The 18,862-nt window shown below is 40.7% G+C and overlaps 1 long non-coding RNA gene across 1 annotated transcript in view; it reads left to right on the top strand.

Moving 5' to 3' along the window:
• LOC112488519 (uncharacterized) overlaps positions 1-18,635 on the top strand; it is a 53,333-nt gene extending 34,698 nt beyond the window's left edge. The window contains exons 5-6 of the long non-coding RNA XR_003052654.1: positions 13,475-13,534; positions 13,671-18,635. This is a non-coding gene — a long non-coding RNA (uncharacterized LOC112488519). The remainder of the gene's footprint in view (positions 1-13,474; positions 13,535-13,670) is intronic.
• The last annotated feature ends 227 nt before the right edge of the window (positions 18,636-18,862 follow it).

The following is an 18,862-nucleotide window of genomic DNA, read 5'->3' as shown; positions in this document are numbered from 1 at the left end:
TACTGCCCTGCTAAATGAATGGTGAATGATGTATGAGTGCACGGCTTGTCAGTGTTGCCATCTGCTCTGACACGGGACAGAGAGAGTGCAGGGCTCGCGGTTCAATGAGCTTGGAGCTCATCACAACATGCAGCTCACCTACAATATACGCTCCACTGACACCTGGACCGATATGTGTGTGCGCGCACTGTCGGAAGGGGTCTGTTCGTGCACACACATGCCTTTGTGATGATTTTTAATCAGGTAATGTCTAAATGTAAAAGTCTAGTAATGCAGCTCTAAAATCAATTTCTTGTTATTTTGGTATTTGAAAGTTCCTTCAGCATCACGCTGTTACACTGTATTTTCCCAGACTCCTCTCCCAGCGACTTCGCTAGCACAGGAGCTCTAACTGCCTCACTCAATCTCTATTACGTTCCCTGCCATTCTTTCTTAAAACCACAGTGGTCGCTCCAAACACAATTGTCATCGATCGCTTCATTTCTCCCATTTTTGTCTGTTTCTCTGCGTTCAGGCTCTCAGCTTTTACTGTTACACTTGAAAGGGAGGGCGAAAAAAGGGAATTACACGTACCGAGAGAACTGCAGGTTAAGAGTAAATCACAGCTGAGTCAATTTTCATTTTGCTCCGTACTGCCGATTACATTTGAAGGCTATCAAATGTTGTCACTCAAACTATGGCAGTTTGGCGTGGACAGCCATGAGTCAACAGCCTTACAGATGAAGCTCAACAATAATTTTTGGATTGTGTTTAATTCGTTCTGGTCCCTGCTGCTTGTCTCTTTCTCTTTATAATACATACAACAACTCAAAGATGGAACGTATGGACAAATAATAGCAGGTAGATGCATGTGTTTTTCACATATTTTTATTCGTACACATTTAAAAAATGCAGTACATTATAGTTTTGGGGATAACGAGGATTGGTCTTTAGATTCAAGGCCAGGCAGCAGCTCACTGCTGTGTACATGGTACTGTGTTAGAGACCATGCCCCTGTGATTGACACCCATGTCACTGGTCAGGACTACTAAATAATCGTCACTTAGCAAGGTCTGTTGTTGTATCAAAAACACTCACTGGAGCTGAATAATACACAGAGACAGCCTCACATAGAAGGGCAGAAAAACAACGTGGAGTAAAAAAGTTTGACTTAGGTCAAATCAGTCCATGTTGTCCAATTGTTTTTTGGTACAATATTGCTGTTGTCATCAAAATAAGTAGAGAAAAACCCATTGGCTGAAATGACATGGGTTTTATCCATTCCGATGGCAATTTTATGGCTCAATTTTTTACAAAGAGAGAGTTTCTTGGGCCATTTAAATCTAGAGTTCTGAGATAAACAGTATTTTCAAAAATAACAGCGCAGACATTTGCATGTCGCATAGCTGCTACCAGGAATTTAAAAAAAAAACAGCATGTTTGCATTTCATGGTACAAAGCATCGAAAATGAGAGAATTACTGTTTTGGATCTGATCTGTCGTTTCTCTAATTCAAATGAAGGACTTTTGACGAAAGTTTCGTTTGGAGAAGGTAAAGTGGATAATGTAGTTTATCATCCCTGAATTATATTCAAGAATAACTTTCTGTTCCAGTAAATGTTTGATAGTCTAACAATATTTGATATACTTCCTGTTTCTAATTTTTGAGATATCTGCGTTTTGGACCAGCCCTTTAAGGTGGAGTGAGAGAATTAAAAATGAGGTTGGATTTCAGTTTGGAGGGCACATTGGCGTACTCATGAATTCTGAATGAAAGACAATCTCTGTCCTCTTTGAGGCTTGCTCCATGGGCAAGAATTACAGTACATCTAAATATAATATATTAATAAATCTAATACCTGACAAATACCAATTAATATCTCTTTTTTTTTTCAGGCACCATCCCTTTAAATAAAAGATAAAAAACACATCTATTTTTTTGTTTTAGCTAAAGGATTTTCAATTAGTATTGCGGTTTTTATTGCTGCTGTTTTTGTTCAGTTTAAGCCTAAAAGCAGGAAGAGGGCAGCAGCAGGTAAAGTGGTTTTCATTTGCATATCCATCACTTAAAAACCTTGCTCATGTACGCCGGCATGGTGAACCCATTATCGTGTTTAATTAAAGACTTGCGAAGTGAACACGAGTGATGTTGAAATAGCGGTACACACATGAAGTAGTCATATACCACATTCTTTGCCACAGTTTTTTTTTCTCTTTTTTAGCACCTGGTTGTAAAATTGGTTCTATATTTCATTTTTTCGCTAAGATTTGAGAACTTGTAAGATTGAAAACCACGACTCTCTAGTGGCCAAGATTTTAAACTGTTCGACTGGGGTACAAGCTCGATCTTCAGTCTTTCAACAGCACAGCTGTAAATCTTAAAAAAAAAAAAGGTATTTGGAAAGAATAAAAAAGAACTCAACAGTACAATACACTGTTGTGAAAAATCCATCAAATCAATTTTGAGAGGCATTGCCCTCTTAAAGCTGGGCTGAATTGAATCCATAGTGGTGAAAATTGACAGTTAAGCCCACTCGATGCCACCCTCATTGTCACTCTGTTATATACAGTTTCGTAAGTGCTGATAGCTGTAAATGTTGGGTTTGAATGATGTGAGGCGTTCTTTTTGGAAGGGGGGGTGGCGACATTTTTGGATTTGTGACTCTTTTCCCATTACATTTCATGAACAGTATGAGGTATACGCTCACCAAATGTGAGGGAGATTGTCATTTTATCACACTGCTGATCTTTCAGGAGAGCCACTCTCAGAGAAGCTTGGTCTCTGCTTGAAACTGGCGTTGCAGAAATAAAGGAAATTGCTGATGCTGTGATAGAAAAAAAAAATTAAAAAAAAAGGTATCAGCCAAGAGCAGACTTTGAATCCGGTGAGTCTGCAGTAAAATATAACAATCTGAAAAAAAAAAAGCATCAGCATATGTGACTGTGGGTTTTAGGGGACAGTTAATGAAGACATATACTGTATTTAATCTGAATGCATTTAGACGTTTAGGCACAAGTACTGTACGGGATACTGGAATAAATATGTAGCAGATTCATGTATATTTGATGGTCTGGACGTATTGAGGGTAGGTCAGGGATCAAATTTACACACACTCTACTGAGACTCTCTCTTCTGGCACTCTGCCCACAACCTCAGGGCAGGAGAGGTGAGAGAAATGAGCATAAGTAGACAGACCCTTCCAGAAGGGGGGAATGTTAAACCACAGAGTGAAAGAAGTATAGGTAGAATAGATCTGCTGAATATGAAGTGGAGTAAGTGTAACGTGTTACTCACACTTATTTTTTATTTCTTTTTTTTTTTCTCCGCCTCCGTGGGTAGCTGAGCCATTGGTTTGACGTCGTCTATAAAGAACGGCAGCGGAGACTGAAAGTATAACCCATTTGAGATCCACTCCAGACCTAAGTGCAGTGCATAGTAAATTACGGGCTGTGCCGCTTGTGGTGCACGACTTTCACTTGATGAATTAGTAAAACTACATGAAGATGAAGAGGCGCTATGGTGGCTGCAGGCTCCAAGGGCTGAATTTGTGAACTTGTACTTTATATTTCGATGTACTGTTTGTGTGTTTTGGTGGGTGGGTTTCTGTAGTGTACGTGTATGGTGGGTATGGTCTGGTACAGTACTGTTTTGTGCCAAATTGTTACCATGTTGTCTAGATTTAGTGTAACTACTTCTAAGCAATAATCTCATGCATTATGGATGTCACAGAGTGCTCTGCCTCTGGACTGTGGAGGGCGGTGTGTGGGGATGAGCAGCAAGGCAAAACCATAGCAAATGCTAGCACTGGGTGCCATTCAGGCAGGCTAACTTTTTTATTTGGAAAAGTTGAAGCCACACTTTGCCTGCAAATGAAGAAAGTATGACATAATGCATTAAAGCACAGAATTTTTAAAAAAGATTTTAAATCTTATTGGGAAGCTTACACTCATCCAAACCATCCTGCATGTCACACACTCAGTTACAAACACACACACACACACTGCGGGGCTTTTCAGGCCATCATTATTGGCCAGGCATTCAGTATAATCATAGACTGCCAAGTATGAAAAATTGATTTGCAAAACGCCACATGTCATCATATTGGAAATCTATGGTATGTCAGTGTGTAATGAAAGGAGAAATAGCTCCATAATGTGAGTGACACATATGGGTTAGTGAGTGTGGGTGTGTGTGTGTGTGTGTGTGTGGGTGTGAACACGCTCCTTTATGTGTGTTTGTTCCCGGGAGTTGCTGACAGTGTGTCGATGTTCTTGCTCAGTTTAATGAGGCGCACTTCCAGATTAACACGGGGAAAATAATGAGAAACAACATCACAGGTAGAGACTGTAAGTGCCAAGAACTGTTGTTCAAGTTCCCAGCAGCTTGCTGATTCGGCTGCACATCAGAAGCTTATCTTCCCTAAAGCAGAGGAGTTACCAGTTTCCTAGTAGTGGAAACATCAACTTCCACATAGAACACATCAACTATTTACCTAAAATGTGAACGCTCCGTGTTGCCAGGTAACATGACGGTAACAACGACTATTGCTCTCGTGAGATCTCAGCAATTATATAGAACCAGATCCCGTAGAGCTGGCTTTTTCTTCAACATATTGCCGTCTTTGTTCGGCCTCATTTCTAGAAGAGTTCACCCTCAGGTCTTAATGCACAGAGATGTAGTTTTATTTATTTTTTTATTAGATCGTAGCCAGAGTGCAGCCGGATCTTTTGCAGAACTGAAACTAAGCTAATCTCTGTATAGCTTCAGGGCTACAAGCCAAGTGGTAAAGACGATGCCGCACATAATTCCACAGTGCGTGGATGAGTCTCAGTGGGAGTGAAAGTGATTTCTCTCTTTTCAATTTCGACTGGTGTCCCTTTCTCTGACATGCAGTGTGAAGTCTTTGTCATTTTTATTTTATTTTTTTTTTGCTTCCTGCTGCATTTCTTTTATTCCAAATCCTAGCATTCAGACATAGTTGGACAGAAGCACGTGAGCAGGCTCCCGACTATCACATCCAACAGCGCACACTGACATTTTCTGTCTCCTATTACACCCTATGTGGCATTTCTCACATTTTTCCTCCCTCTGCTGATTCACCTGACTTTTCCACCCCTCTGTTGCAACACTTTAGTCGTTGGTTAGGAGCAGGGATACAGATAGTAAAAAGGTCATGGAAGTAGAGCGAGATACAGCTTGTAGTTGTTTGTTTGTGTGCTGGTCACTATCATCACACACGACGAGATAATCACCCCGCTCTAATGATGTGGTGCTTCGCCGGACGAGCAAGCACGCCGCATGGAGACATTTGCAACAATGACAGCCAGTTAATGAGAGAGACGGTACGGAGGGAAGTGAGTGATATTGGAATTACGACATTCCTTCTTGTCAAAACTCTTAGCAACACTTTTGCTCCTTTCAACTAATTAATGTGGAGTCGTATTTTGCCCTTTACCGTCTTTTTTTCCCGCCTCTCCTCTGAATGGCCTCAGGTGTACGTACATGGCATTTTCCATTGTGATTCCGTAACCCTGCAGATTTTTACCACTAATTGGCGTGCATGCTGCATCTACACAAGTTCCTGATACAGATATTAATATTTAGGAGGTTTGTCACAAATAATAGTAAATAATATATAAAAAGAATAATATGTCAGAATAAGAAAAGGTGCTGTTGTGATTCTCTCTTCTTCTTATTGTTCTGTATGTGAAGTGTATAGTGTATGCAGGGGTTAGTTTGAGAAGGACAAAGTAACAGTGGTGTCCTTTAGCAGAAGCACCAGAGAGATGAGAACAACGATTTACATGCTGCTAAATAAGGACTCTTCAGTGTTGCATTATACCAAAGTGACACAGTGTCATTCTCCCTTCTTTTTACAGCCCACTGATTATCACACGTTCCTCATTTTATTCCATTTTAAATGGATCTTAAATACAACGTACATTATATAAAAATGATTCACACACAGATTCACAACAGACAGTCAGTTACAGCCTGTGGTTCCCCTGAGTGCATAAGTAGATGATGGTGTTTAGTTCCAACCATGTCAGGGTGATTAGTGCTCTTGCCTTACAGCAGGAAGGTCACTGGTTCAATGCCTGATGGTACCTATTTGTCTTTCTGTATGCCATGTGTGCGTTTCCTCTGTATAACGTGTGTATTAGAAGGATGGACATCAGTCTTTACCATATATTGTACCAGTGTTTGGTGGACTTGATTACAAAGACTAGCAGGTCGTATCTGGCCCATGGGGCCGTAGTTTACCCAAGCTTGGTCCATGGTGCACCTCACCCACTGACTGATGTGATTGGCTCCAGGTCTCACCACGAACCTGAAAATAATAAAGTGGTAGAAGATGAATGAATATTTCTTCCTCACATTTGTGACTCATCTTTTTTTCCCAGCCTATCATCTAAATGTAAAAGCTGAGTTCAAAGTAAACTGAAAGAAAGGCTGTGTGTGAGTAAAAAGAAAACTGAGACGTTTTGTTAAATGAACACTTCTTTTGGTCTCCCCCTCTCTCCCCCTCTACTCATCATCAGTAAATGGGGTTGTTTGATGGGCCACATTTTTGATCCTGTGTTCTGCTCATGCACGGTGAATGACCACAGCTTCTATGGCTGGATTTTTAGACTTAATTAGCACTTCAGCATGCGGATAGACACCGGGCTGGAAATGCACGAGTGTGACAGTGAAACACACGTGTACACAGTGGAGCACTGAAGCTAATTTGCCAGAACGGCCCTGAGTGAAAGGAATAATGAGGCTTTGATGACTTGGACTGAAGCGACTTGCTCCACCATGACATCAGCTGTGACCTACGTACGACTCTTACTCCTGGCTGTAATTTATTTCGCGTCCCTCCTCCCTTTTAAAACTGTCCTTGTTAAAGGGCTAAAATTATCTCAGCCATGATGAAGTGAGAGGTGAGAAAGTTGGATCTGGTGAAGTGTGATAAGCAGGAGCGACAAACATATTAGCATTTTAAAGTTTGTAATAGAAGCATAACACCGGCTTTTTAAAAAATAAAGGTTGAATAAAGAAAACAAAAATGTAGGAAGAATGAAAATGGATGGAGTAAATAGGGAAGACTTTATTTAATGAATCTCTTATGATGATGATGATGATTATTGTTACCAATATTATTAAAAAAATAATAATAACAATTATGATGATGATTATTAATATTGTTATTATTATTATAAACGTAGTAATAAAGGCATAGCAATAGGAATAAAAGAAGTAATTATAGTCATCTAAAGGGAATATAAATATATAATTTAAAACAAACTCCATCAATAATGAATCCACAAACAGATGTAGGTGATGTTCGCCTGATGCGTTCCTTTGTTAATGCCCAGCATGTGACCTTGGCCGGCGTCCGATGACGTGGTCCACGATGACGCTGTAAACCCCAGCTGTGACCCTCCTTGTTTTTCCAACAGTCAGCCACTAATGGACATCATACTCAAAGTGACCTCTTTGTGACCGCCTGGGCACACACTGTACACCGAGCCGCGTAGACAGCGGCGGGCAGAGCGCGCAGCATTTATTCCTGGTGTAACTGATGCATCGTTAGTGTATTTGTCTAATGATCAAAAATAAGTCCAGTGTCCTATGAATGAAGGGATATTGACCGTACTGTGTTGTAGAACACATGCACGTGCATACATTACCGATATGTTCAAACACCCACACAGACGTGGAATGTTTTTCAGGGTCTGCGGTCATGTTAGTGTGAAAGAGTACGCGGGATAAGTGATAGGAGAGCGGGGGGGGGGGGGGGGGGGGGGGCTGCAGCTGCTGTTACTGTTGTTATATTTACTTGCAGCAGTGGAATGAATTAATCATAACTTTAGTCCTTCTCTAAATTGCTCACTTGTGATGAATAACAGGAGGCAATAAGGGGCCATATTCAACTTTTTTTTAAGAGGTTATTTTGGTTGGGTTAACTGTTGTTTCTCATCACTGTAAAACCAGACAAATGGGAGAAGAAGGGTGGGGTTGAGGGAAGTAAACAGAGACAGGACAAATTCCAGTGCTGGCAGTCCACAGACACTGGGTTGCAGGATCATACTTATTTTTCATTGCTTGAATGAATTTTTAATAGGTTTTGTGAGTACAGTTTATTTTAGGCTGCTCAAAATGTGATCTTTTTGGAAGTTGGCATCAGAGAATAGACAGTAATAGGAGGGAGACAGAAGAATAGCTGAGGAACAGCTTCATTAGTTATATCTTATTAAAATTTGATTAAGCCCATGATTATATATTTTATCTGTACTGGACCTTTTTTTAACCCTGAAGTGACCTGTGAGAATTTTTGTAGACTGCCTCTGCTGGCAACTAGTGTTACTGCAAACAGAATGACATTTATGGTTGGCCAGAGAACTTTACATGACTGTAGCCTTTTTACCCTATTCACCTTTTTATACGACTGACGTAATGACACTCTATGAAGCAAAAAGAAGAATATTTTTCCTGTTATTTTTCTCTTTAAGTTTTTCTATTACCTGATCTGTGTCAGCCTCTCCCTCTCGTCCAGCTCTTCCCTTGCCTGTATAGCTTTCTCTCCTTTTCATGTCTCATGCCTCTGATTCCTGTGTGCAGCTCGGTCCCGGCTTAAGATCACTGTAATTCGAGCACCTCACCTGAATGTGCAGTGTGTCTGGCAGGCCAGGCTGGAGCTGGTTCCTTCATCACCGTCAGAGCAGACCGCATGTGTGTGTCCGCTCACAGTGCAGGCAGGCTCTTTGTCCTGCTGCTCCCTGTGTGTGAACTGAATGGCGAGGTGTGGTCGGCATATTGAGACACGATGTGTGGAAGGCCGTCAGTGTCGTCATGCAGAGAGCGTTAAAGAGTCAGGAGATGTGCACTGGAAAACGTTGTGCACCACATGCAATGGCAAACGAGGCATTTCTGTTGCAAAACAGAACAAGGATTTGTCCACCCGGTCATGCTGAACTGCCCCATCTGATTAGGCCCTGCACTGGAGATGAACTCAGGTGCTGTGGTGTGGTGCAAGTATCTTCAGCCAATTGAGGGTCATCACTTCACCCTGTGTGACCTGGGAATCGTCTCACATACACATAAAAAATATATGGACATCACACAGACCAGCTAATCTCCAGAAGACTTGTGATTTATTTACCCAGATTAGTCGATCTTCTACAGCCGCTCGTCTTTTTGACACCCACATGTGAACAAAATGGAAAGCACAGGGCGTGTGTTTGTGTGTAGTTGAATGAGAGAAAACTAGATTCATATATTTTTAGTTTTAGTTTTACCTTTTATTAAATACATTTATTAATTATATTTTTAATACAGTATGTATATAAATCTCTCTATATATAATATACCTAGTATAAATATGTATGTAATGTATATAGATACTGCACATGTGTATCTTTTTACATATATTTTTAAAGCATAATCCTCAACCCTTTGACTATAATGAATATGCTTCACTATTCTATAAAAGGTTAATAAAAATGAAAGTCAAGAGCTCAGTTTTAATAGTTTTAATAGAAAAAAAAAAATAATCCTAAACTTTAGACCTTGTACTGCATTAATAATCTAAACTGCAATACAATGTCCAAATAAATGAATAAATAATAAAAGATGAGTGCGAATATCATCATCTCTTTGTTTGATGCCAATCGCATGTCATATTTTCACATGAAAATTGCTTCCATTGTTGATACATTTCAAAGTGACACATTGTTATGACCACTCCAGGAGTTCAATGAAAAATAATTGACCATTCCACAGAGCATTTTAATACCCCAGCAATACGAGTGTACGAACAATGGCGAGGTGAAACCCAGCAGTAATTGTAATCTTTTATTTTTTTCCAACTCGGGTTCTCTCAAAGGTCAGCGCTGCAGATGCATTTGCACTTGAGGCACAAACTTTCAGAGCCGTGAGCAAATGCTACAAAATTTACGAACCGCAGCAGTTCCAGTGAAATGCATCAAAACGCTTTTCTGCTCATAACAACTATACTTCCATCAGAGTTTACTGTCGTAGCATTATCCCTCTAACTTTTCCTCCCAAGGATCTTTCTTTTATTGCCTTTTGTCACCCAACTGCCGTGTGCATCTGCTTTAATAGACCACCGGGGAAAAGCCAGGATTGCTTCTGTCCTTGCTCTCTGCTCTCGTCATCTCTTTTTCCTCCCGCTTCATTTGGCGAGAAAAAATCCTGACCCAAACAGTCTCTGAAGCCTTGTCATCTAACTTGCAGCTTAATCGTGCTCCGTCCAACAGACAGGTTGCTCCTGGCCTTTACAGTGTACGGGATCTCTTACATATGTTTTTAGCATTAGTGCTACTGTGCGACTGGGTGATAGTCATGACACTTTAGGTCTGTGTCAAAGAAATGGACTTCACTGTGTACTACGATGAATGTACTCTTAGCGTAAAACGTGAAAAAATCTCAGGTACTTTGTCCTGTACTTTCTAGCATGATATGAATATCGGGTTTGACCCTAATGTCCATAGATTGTGTTTACATTGTGTCTCGGAGTACAAAGGTAAGTCTATCCAAAGCCTCGCTAATACAATTAACTGGCTTTAGAACATCTGTGGACTGTATTGACCATAGATTGCTCTGTGACAAAGGACGTCTCTGTGGTCGGCCACTGTTCCTGGATTACACTAGTCAAAGCCAGACCTGTCCAGTCCTGGCGTGGTATGAACTGGCCTTGCTGCCCAATGGGGAATCTTTGGCACATGTCTGGTCCTAATTAATGCCCCTGCTGCAGCCTCTTGTTAGGGAGAGAGATGTGGAGGGTGAGGGGGGTCAAGAGAGATTACGGCAGTGGAGAAAGGGACTATTAAATATTGATTATATTTGCATAAATAGCCGCAGTTGTTTAAAGCCCTGCGTGACCTCACTTGCTAGCTTTGCACATTCCAGGCATGCGAAAATGGAAAAGAAAAAAAACCAATGGAGTCTGAATGGCGATGGAAAGAGGTGATTAGAGTTTGGAAGAGGCATGGATCCTCCGCACTGCGACACGGACCTGGCCTCCCAATCCATCCGTCCCGAAGGCTGAGCCGCGTTCTGTTTACTTAGGACTTTCATTTCTAATGTGTTGCATCATAAGTGAGGGGGCGCCGTGGTACAATACACAAAACGTCCTACTGGTTTGTGGTTCAGAGGTTCATTAGTACAATTGGTCAGAAAAAATAAAACAGAGAATGGAGCAGGAAACGTTACAGCATTGAAAATATATATTTAGGATTTACCTTTAACCATGGTACTTTCACAGCACTGAAATGTTAGAAGTTGAGAAGAGAAAAGCTTCAAAATCTTAAGTTGTTGTGAAGAACAGAATGTTTGGAATTGTTGTTCTCTCAGGTGTGTTGGAGAATGAATAGTAACAAAAATAATTGAAACAACTTTTTTTTGCTCTTTGTCTCTTGTCTGTCCATTTGTTAACAAAAATTCTCAAGAGTGTAAAAGAAGTAAAATATTTCCTTTTTATATTTTTCACAAAATGTCAAGCGCAGGAACAGTTGTGAAGTGAATCAATATTTGTGTGACCACCCAGTGCCTCCAAAATCATCAGGTCTCCCAGGTACGCTGGCACGCACTTAAACAGCAGAGTTGTTTCACACATCTCGGGGGAACTGAGCGCACTTCTTCAGTGGTTTTAATCTGGCTCACAGCCTTCTGTCTGTTCAAGTAATCCCAGATAAACTTGATGTTCAGATCAAAGCTGTGTTTGAGCCTTCAGATCACACCCAGGACTTTTTGTTCTTCTCCACATTGAAGGCTGTTTTCCACGCCGTTTTCCTGTATGGTCAGGGTCATTGTTGTGCTGAAGAATGGATTTACTTCCTAACAGACTCAGTGGTATCAGTGTGACACAGGTGGTTTTCGGTATTAAGACACCACTACTCAGGAACAAAGCTGTATTTTTAGTAAGGCGTGACCCTTCTCCCAAACTTGCAAGAAGCCTCTGTCATGTTCACTGATGTCTACAGACTCATATATTTATTTAAATATTTCCAACTCTATAATAAGTCAAAACAAACATCACATTTGTGTGATGTTGTCCTAAAGTGTCCTGATGTGAATTTTATCTGCGCATAGTGTATAACATTAAGCCACGTTCCACTCTGGCACTGTTTTTATAATGAGGTGAGTGAATATGCTTTGATTCTGACCAGCATTATGTCTCTGTGTCAGAGAGCTGACTCATAATTAAATATTAACACTGCAGATGACAGATGTAGAGAGGGTCTGTTTCTTTTTATTTTTTTGTCACACCGACTGTGATCATTTATCCACAGGCAGTAATGTGTACACCTGCATAGGTCTCTGTGTGCACTCTAGCTACATACATACTGTAGCAAAGCACAGATTAGAAGGAGGATCACATGTTCATACGATGGCATAGATTACATATGAGAACGCCGAGCCGTGCCGATCGGTGTCCACGCTCAGGGCTGTGTCACAGCTGACCTATATTAGATGAAAGCAGCTGGATCAGTGTCCTGCAGGGACAGCAAAAGAGTTGTGTTCTAATTATCTCTGCAGCGAGCTGGCGACACATTGCACCCCACCCACCATCACCAACGCGAACACACACACACTTGCATAGACACTTCTCTAGCAAATCAATGGGTGCCTCTGAGAGCATCTGTCGCTCTCTGCTTGACGAAAGACGGCCGCGTCAGATTAGCCAACAAAACAGCGTCCTGTGACACACGGAGCATTTTACAAACCCTTTGGAAAAACTTGTAGACGCAGCCCTTCTGGCTCCTGTCACAAAGCCACAGGACGTGGACAAATATGATTACCAGGTGATCCCGCTGATGAACATCAAACTGTAGTTTGGGCATCTGGGAAATGCAGGAAAGAGTCCCATCATTGTGTCTGTCATTTGTCACGTGTTCAAACAGTGAATGTAGTCTGTAAATTAGCCGACGGCATCATACAGCCTCAAACACACACTGATGGGGTGTGTTAGTGATAATGAGTCATAGAATGACGGCAAGAAAAAAGACTGTTGTCGAGACTGATGGGAAAGTATTTTATTAGCTCCTAAAATAAGACCAGTTTTAACCAGTGAAAATGCACTAATTTAGCACAGACTTTACTTAATTAAACTGGTGCCATCCCGAGCTTTTTCATCCTCCTCCAACAGACCTTCTTTTTACCCAATGCTTCAGTTCCATTGCTAAATTTGTTCTCTGCCTGCGCTCACTCTCTTTGTGGCTGCAGGGCCTTGTGCTTCAAGGGATGCTCTTCTTTAGGGACCAGCAGACACACTTTCACATGTTCCACTGCGGTGCATCTTCAGGAACCCAGTTACAGGTCAGGTCTCATGAGGAAGGTTAGAGAGGAACAATTAAAAAAAAAAAAACAGGAATAAATGTTTTTTTATTAAGTATGATAGGATGAAGGTATTCTAAGGTTCTAATTCTTTTTTTTAAAGCTGACCTAAAATTGTTCCCTATATTTTCTTTTCTCTCCTTTTTGCAGAATTTATAATTGGCAGTTTCTACCTGAAGTGATGGAGCAGCATTTCCTGATGAAGCTGTGGTAAGAGAGCAACTTTACCTGCACCCACACAAACACACGAATGCACTCACATGTAAATGCTGCAGCCACTTATCACACACACCTCTACATATTAATCCCACTTGTGCCTTGTGTGCCCTTGAAATCCATTCCCCAGAGGAGCTTGTAAGTGTCCCCAGTGGAACCTCTTAAGGATTAACCCACGTCTGCGAAGTGGGGATCAGAGGCTTCCATTTACATTCCGTATTCGCAGCCCATCACCTCACAGCATCCTTGCTCGCACGTTTAAAACAGCACCGAATTACTATCCACGCTTTGTTTTTCAAGTCAACACTCGTGGATGAACAGCAGCGTGACTTGTACCTTGAACGTGTGGAGCGGGAGCACGGTCTCTTCCAAAGGTCACAGTTTGCCTTAAAATAGTGCCAAAGTGACAATGTTGGCCTTATCGCCTGGTGAATGTCCCCAGATTGTGATGGACAAAGACAGGAGAGGAAATCAGATGGAGTGTGAGTGTGACACGGTGGTAAAGAGGAAGTGACAGGTAAGGATTGCCTCATTCGACTGTTCTAAGGTTGTACTACTTTTGTTAGTGCTCTCCTCCTCTCTCCTCCTCCACTCCAACCTTTGTTTTTATTTTTCACAGTGATGTCAGTTCTCAGTTCTCGTGGGCTTTGGTTGAATCTATCTATCTACATCATTTATTTGGTTTAAACCATGTACAGTAACTGACCCACAACCTTCTGCAGTCACCTTTTTGAACACCTGTAATCAATTGTCCTTGATTGACCTTGATGACTCAGCTTTAGTCTATTGGCTCGTCAGTAGGTTGAGTAAATTGTCTTGTAGCCTTTAGTCGTCACAGATGTGACACAATCCAAAGTGCTCTGGAGTTTTGACTAAAAGTATTTTTTTTTATTGTGGACAGCAAAGTTTTAGCAAATGGCACTTCATTTCATTTGCTCTAGTCTGTATAAAATCCACCACTTTTTAAACAATTAGATCAAAATCACTGCTTATCAAAGTGCGGGGTGAGAATGGAGATATGACAGGTGGAGCATCATTATAATGAAGCAGCATCATGTGTTTGTTCAGGCCTTGACCCCTAAGTCTTGACACTCCAACAGATGTGTCTTTTCTTTAGCAAGGGGACAACTGCCCACAGCAGCGTCTTTCTTTCTGACTGACCTTTTCAAGAAGCGTAGAACCAGGTTCTTGCCCCTCTCATCAGCTCTGTCCTTGAATAAGTAAGCTCCTACATCTGAGGGTTTAGACAGCAGGCTGGTGTGGTACGGACTTTACCGCACACTAGTGACAGGAGGACGTACGTGACTTCCTTTACAAACACCTGGTCATGCTGGTGGTTTTTTTTTTACAATGTCTTACTTAAAACGGACAGTAGGAGCGTATGAGGGTGTATACGAATAGTATTTTAAAAAATGTTAAGCATGGTTGCCAGGTCTGTGATGCAGAAAGCATCCAATTAGCAACTCAAATATGCACATAAATATACATACAGTATACTGTATGTTGGTTTTAAAGTTTACTTTTAAGAAGACCGAGCTTCATTGGGTGAAAAAAATATCAACAGATCCATGTGCAGAAAACCTCTGCTATCAAAGCTATTGTTTAACACAGTCGCTACGTTGATGTGTAATGGCTGTTGCTGTCAGGCCAGAAACTGTAATTTACCCCTGACAACAATGTGCCGTCCTGACAACAGCAGTTGACAGTGAGTCCAGATATAAAATAATTGTTGAGGCGGAGATGACAAAAGGAGAAATTTCTGTCACCCAAGCCATTCACAATACATCGTTTTTGCGTCATCTTACCAGTGAGATATACAAAGAGGGTTGGTTGCCATGGTTGCATGCAGATTAGTGGTATATAACAAGATATTCCAGATAAATCTAGACAGGATTATTTCAATCACTTGTCAGGTACAGTGGGTACAATGGTAAATTGATGCCAATGACAATAGCAGTGCCAGTTCCAGCCTATAGTATTTGCCAGGGCCATCAGCTTTTTGTTCAAATGCTGAACGCATTTTGGAATTGTTGATGGTTTGAGTCCTGTCTGCCTTGCTGTGGTGTTAAGCATCCTCTGTTTTAGACAGAAGTAAAAAGGCAACCATGTACATCACACTACTAGGTTTTAATGTCTTGAAAATAACACTTGCTTTTTTTTCTGGGTTTGTCTTTATTGTTGTCTGTGGTAGTACGTCAAAAATAATTGGGGCTCGGAGACAGCCTGAGCTGACGTTGGTCTGTAGGTGAAGTACATCCCAGTGCCACATGTGGAGGCAGACAGACATTAACACTCACATTTACATCTTCGCATGTGGTCAGGTTCCAGTCCCCAATTAACCTCATCCCATTCTGCGTACGGTAAAGCTGTGGGGGGAAACAGGAGTTCCCACAGAGAGCTAAGACTGACCTCATCGCTGTATGACAAAGGTTCTTACCACTATCCCACTGTGCAGCAGAGTAATGTATTCACTTTTTTTTTTGGCAAACTATTTTCAGACTGAGGTTACGCTTTTATGTCATTTAATTTCTTCTTCTTTTTTTTTTTAAATTTCCATCAAGTAGAATTTCAAAATAAATAACCTAGAATCTCGGGGGTACAGTTCTAGGGCGTCAAAGTGTGTCATGTGAGGTGTAATTTTCCAAAAAATGAAGACACCCCTCCCTTTTTTCCTCCCTTCAGTAAGTGAAGGCTCGGTCTGAGGCTGTGAATATAGGACTTTACGCCCTTACAATTGTGTACATACAGAGTTGTGTGTACACAGGACCCATCTGTGCTCCTCTAAGTCTGTCTGCTTTCATCATGTGCTTTCTTGGAGAGTCAAACTTCAAAGTGCAGCTTTTCTGGGACTGAAACACAACGTTGCTCATCATGGAGCGTATCAGAACGTGTGCAGTTGAGGTTGCATCCGTGGGAAGAAGCACAGAGCACGTAGGCTGGAGGCAACCGGGTTGTCAGTTTTTTTTTTTACGATTTTCTCTCATGCGGCTCGTCAGCAGCCGTAGATAAGAGAATTAATGTGGGAATGATTTTCTCCGTAGCAGTAGCATACAGTTGGAATGAATGAATTTGATTTAGTTGCTTTTTTAGTTTGTCTGCAGTATTAGCAAATTGTTAATCAGTTATTCAGAAAGTAATCTAATATGGATTATGAATTAACTATAATTTATTAAAATATATGTATATTTATATAAATCTGGGATTTATTTTCTGTATTATAAGGTGATTTAAAGTTAAAAAATTATACTAATACTACAGTAAAATAAAGACCACCAGGCAAAGCTTGCATGTTCACCTTGTTTGGTGGGTTTTATTCCTGCCAAACATGCAGCCACAGGTGTGACCATTTGTCTAATTAACCTGATATCCACATGACTGATGTGATTGACTTCAGCTCCCTTGCCCTAAACAGAATGATGTTCTAGAAGAAGGATGGAAAGATAAAATTAATTATTCAAAAAAAAAAAAAAGGGCTATTGCATTCTGTCTGATTACATACAGCTCTTTGTATTTGTGCTTCATTGTTTTTCTGTCTAAGTTAATCAATGTCACGGCACCTCATAAGTCACTCTGTCTCTCTCCCTCTGTCTTTCTCTCCGTCACTCTACCTACTGTTGATTTATTGACATATTTTATCAATGTTCAAAGCCGGACTGGTCTGAAAACTAATTTCCATGCAAGAACAAATGCAGGAACAAACATTCATTGCTATCTATCTATCCATCTATCTATCTATAGGAGTGAAAGAGGGGAAAAAAGGAAGGACATGGGAGGAGTTGTCAGATAGCTGCCACAGCCTTCATATAATGTAATTGAAGCCATCCATCACATCAAGATAATTAGACAGCAGCATGGACCACCTGACCAGAACTCACACACACTCCCATATGCACTCTCCTGCACACACCTCTCCATCCATATATTATTATTAGAAACACAAGACTGACAAATACCAATATATCCAAGATCATTTTTTACATGAAGTTTTAAGTTTTTTTCTTAACAGAAAACTACGGTGGCACAGAAAGGCGTCAGTCAGTGAAAGGCCATTTCAAGTCCATTAGGCCAATCTGGTCTCTGTCACTGTTGGTTTTAGCTGCTGATGGCCAATTAAATGTGTAGAATTTGTTCTGGCATTCACTGAGCTCTGGCCAAAGCCAGGCAATCACCAGAACAATGAGAGCCAATGCATGAACAATCCCATCAGTGCAAGGTCCTAAAAACTAGTTACAAAGTTGGTTCAACTTATGATTATCTCCATTATTTGGCCTGGTTGTGAATGTTACTGTTGAACTGAAGTTGTGTTTTTTTCATGGTGCAAAACCACTGCTACTATTTTTTATCTTCCATCAAATTTAATTTACTACAGTATAAGTTCCCATTCTGACTAATATGCATGATAACGATTATATTTTCAGTTTTCTGTCAACAGTATAGTTGGAAACAGTAAATATAGACCAGCGCCACCTAGAGGGCTGCCAAAAACATTCACTCTAGCACCTGTGGGGCCACGATGGCTGCAGCACTGGAGGGATACCATTAGAATTATAATTAATAAATTACATTGTCTCTGTTTAAAGAGGGTACGTTCAATATTTTTAGTGTGAACATATTTCCCCTGCGTGAACACTATGAAAACGCCAGACTCTGTCGATTACATGCGCATCACGGGATGATATGCGCTGCAAGTACAGATTAGCAGTAATCCCTCCAAGATGTGTTTTATTGCACTGCTTCATAATGAACCAACAATGGCGCTCTTACACTCCGACTGATCCTGTTTTAATGGCGCCTTTGTGTTTACATTGATTCCGCGGGGGCGAGTTAAGAGGATCCGTGGGCTCTTATAGGATATCAAAACAATATAGACTGATGAATGAGTGTGTGTGTCGTAATGAGTGCATCCATGTAATTACACACTGTAAGTGATCTGAGTAACACAACGAGCACTGGAAAGGACAACAGTGTTGCACCACGTCAAATGTTTGTACAACATGGCAAAAACAACTATTTTTTTTAATGTATCATCAACAAAAATACAGTAAAAAATAAGAAGTTATTCCCAATTCTCCCGAATTTGGCGAGTATTTAGCTGCATGGCTCAGAATGATTCAATACTATTACTAATTTAGTCCTAGAGATTTCATCTAAATAGAATCCGAAAATTTCATTTTTAATTTTATTCTTTTTTTTTTAATTTATTAAAATTGCTGATGATCCAACAGCACTTTGTGATCTTATTGGGCACCCCTGCACTGGTGTCCCATTTGCATCACTTTTGCAAGTCAAAGTTAATGCTAGCTATGTTATTCATCATTGCAA

This window comes from Cynoglossus semilaevis, chromosome 18 (genome assembly GCF_000523025.1).
Source record: "Cynoglossus semilaevis isolate Cse_v1.0 chromosome 18, Cse_v1.0, whole genome shotgun sequence".
Classification (NCBI taxonomy): Eukaryota; Metazoa; Chordata; class Actinopteri; order Pleuronectiformes; family Cynoglossidae; genus Cynoglossus; species Cynoglossus semilaevis.
Note: the sequence above shows the minus strand (reverse complement) of the source record. Positions and strands in the feature narration are given on the sequence as shown.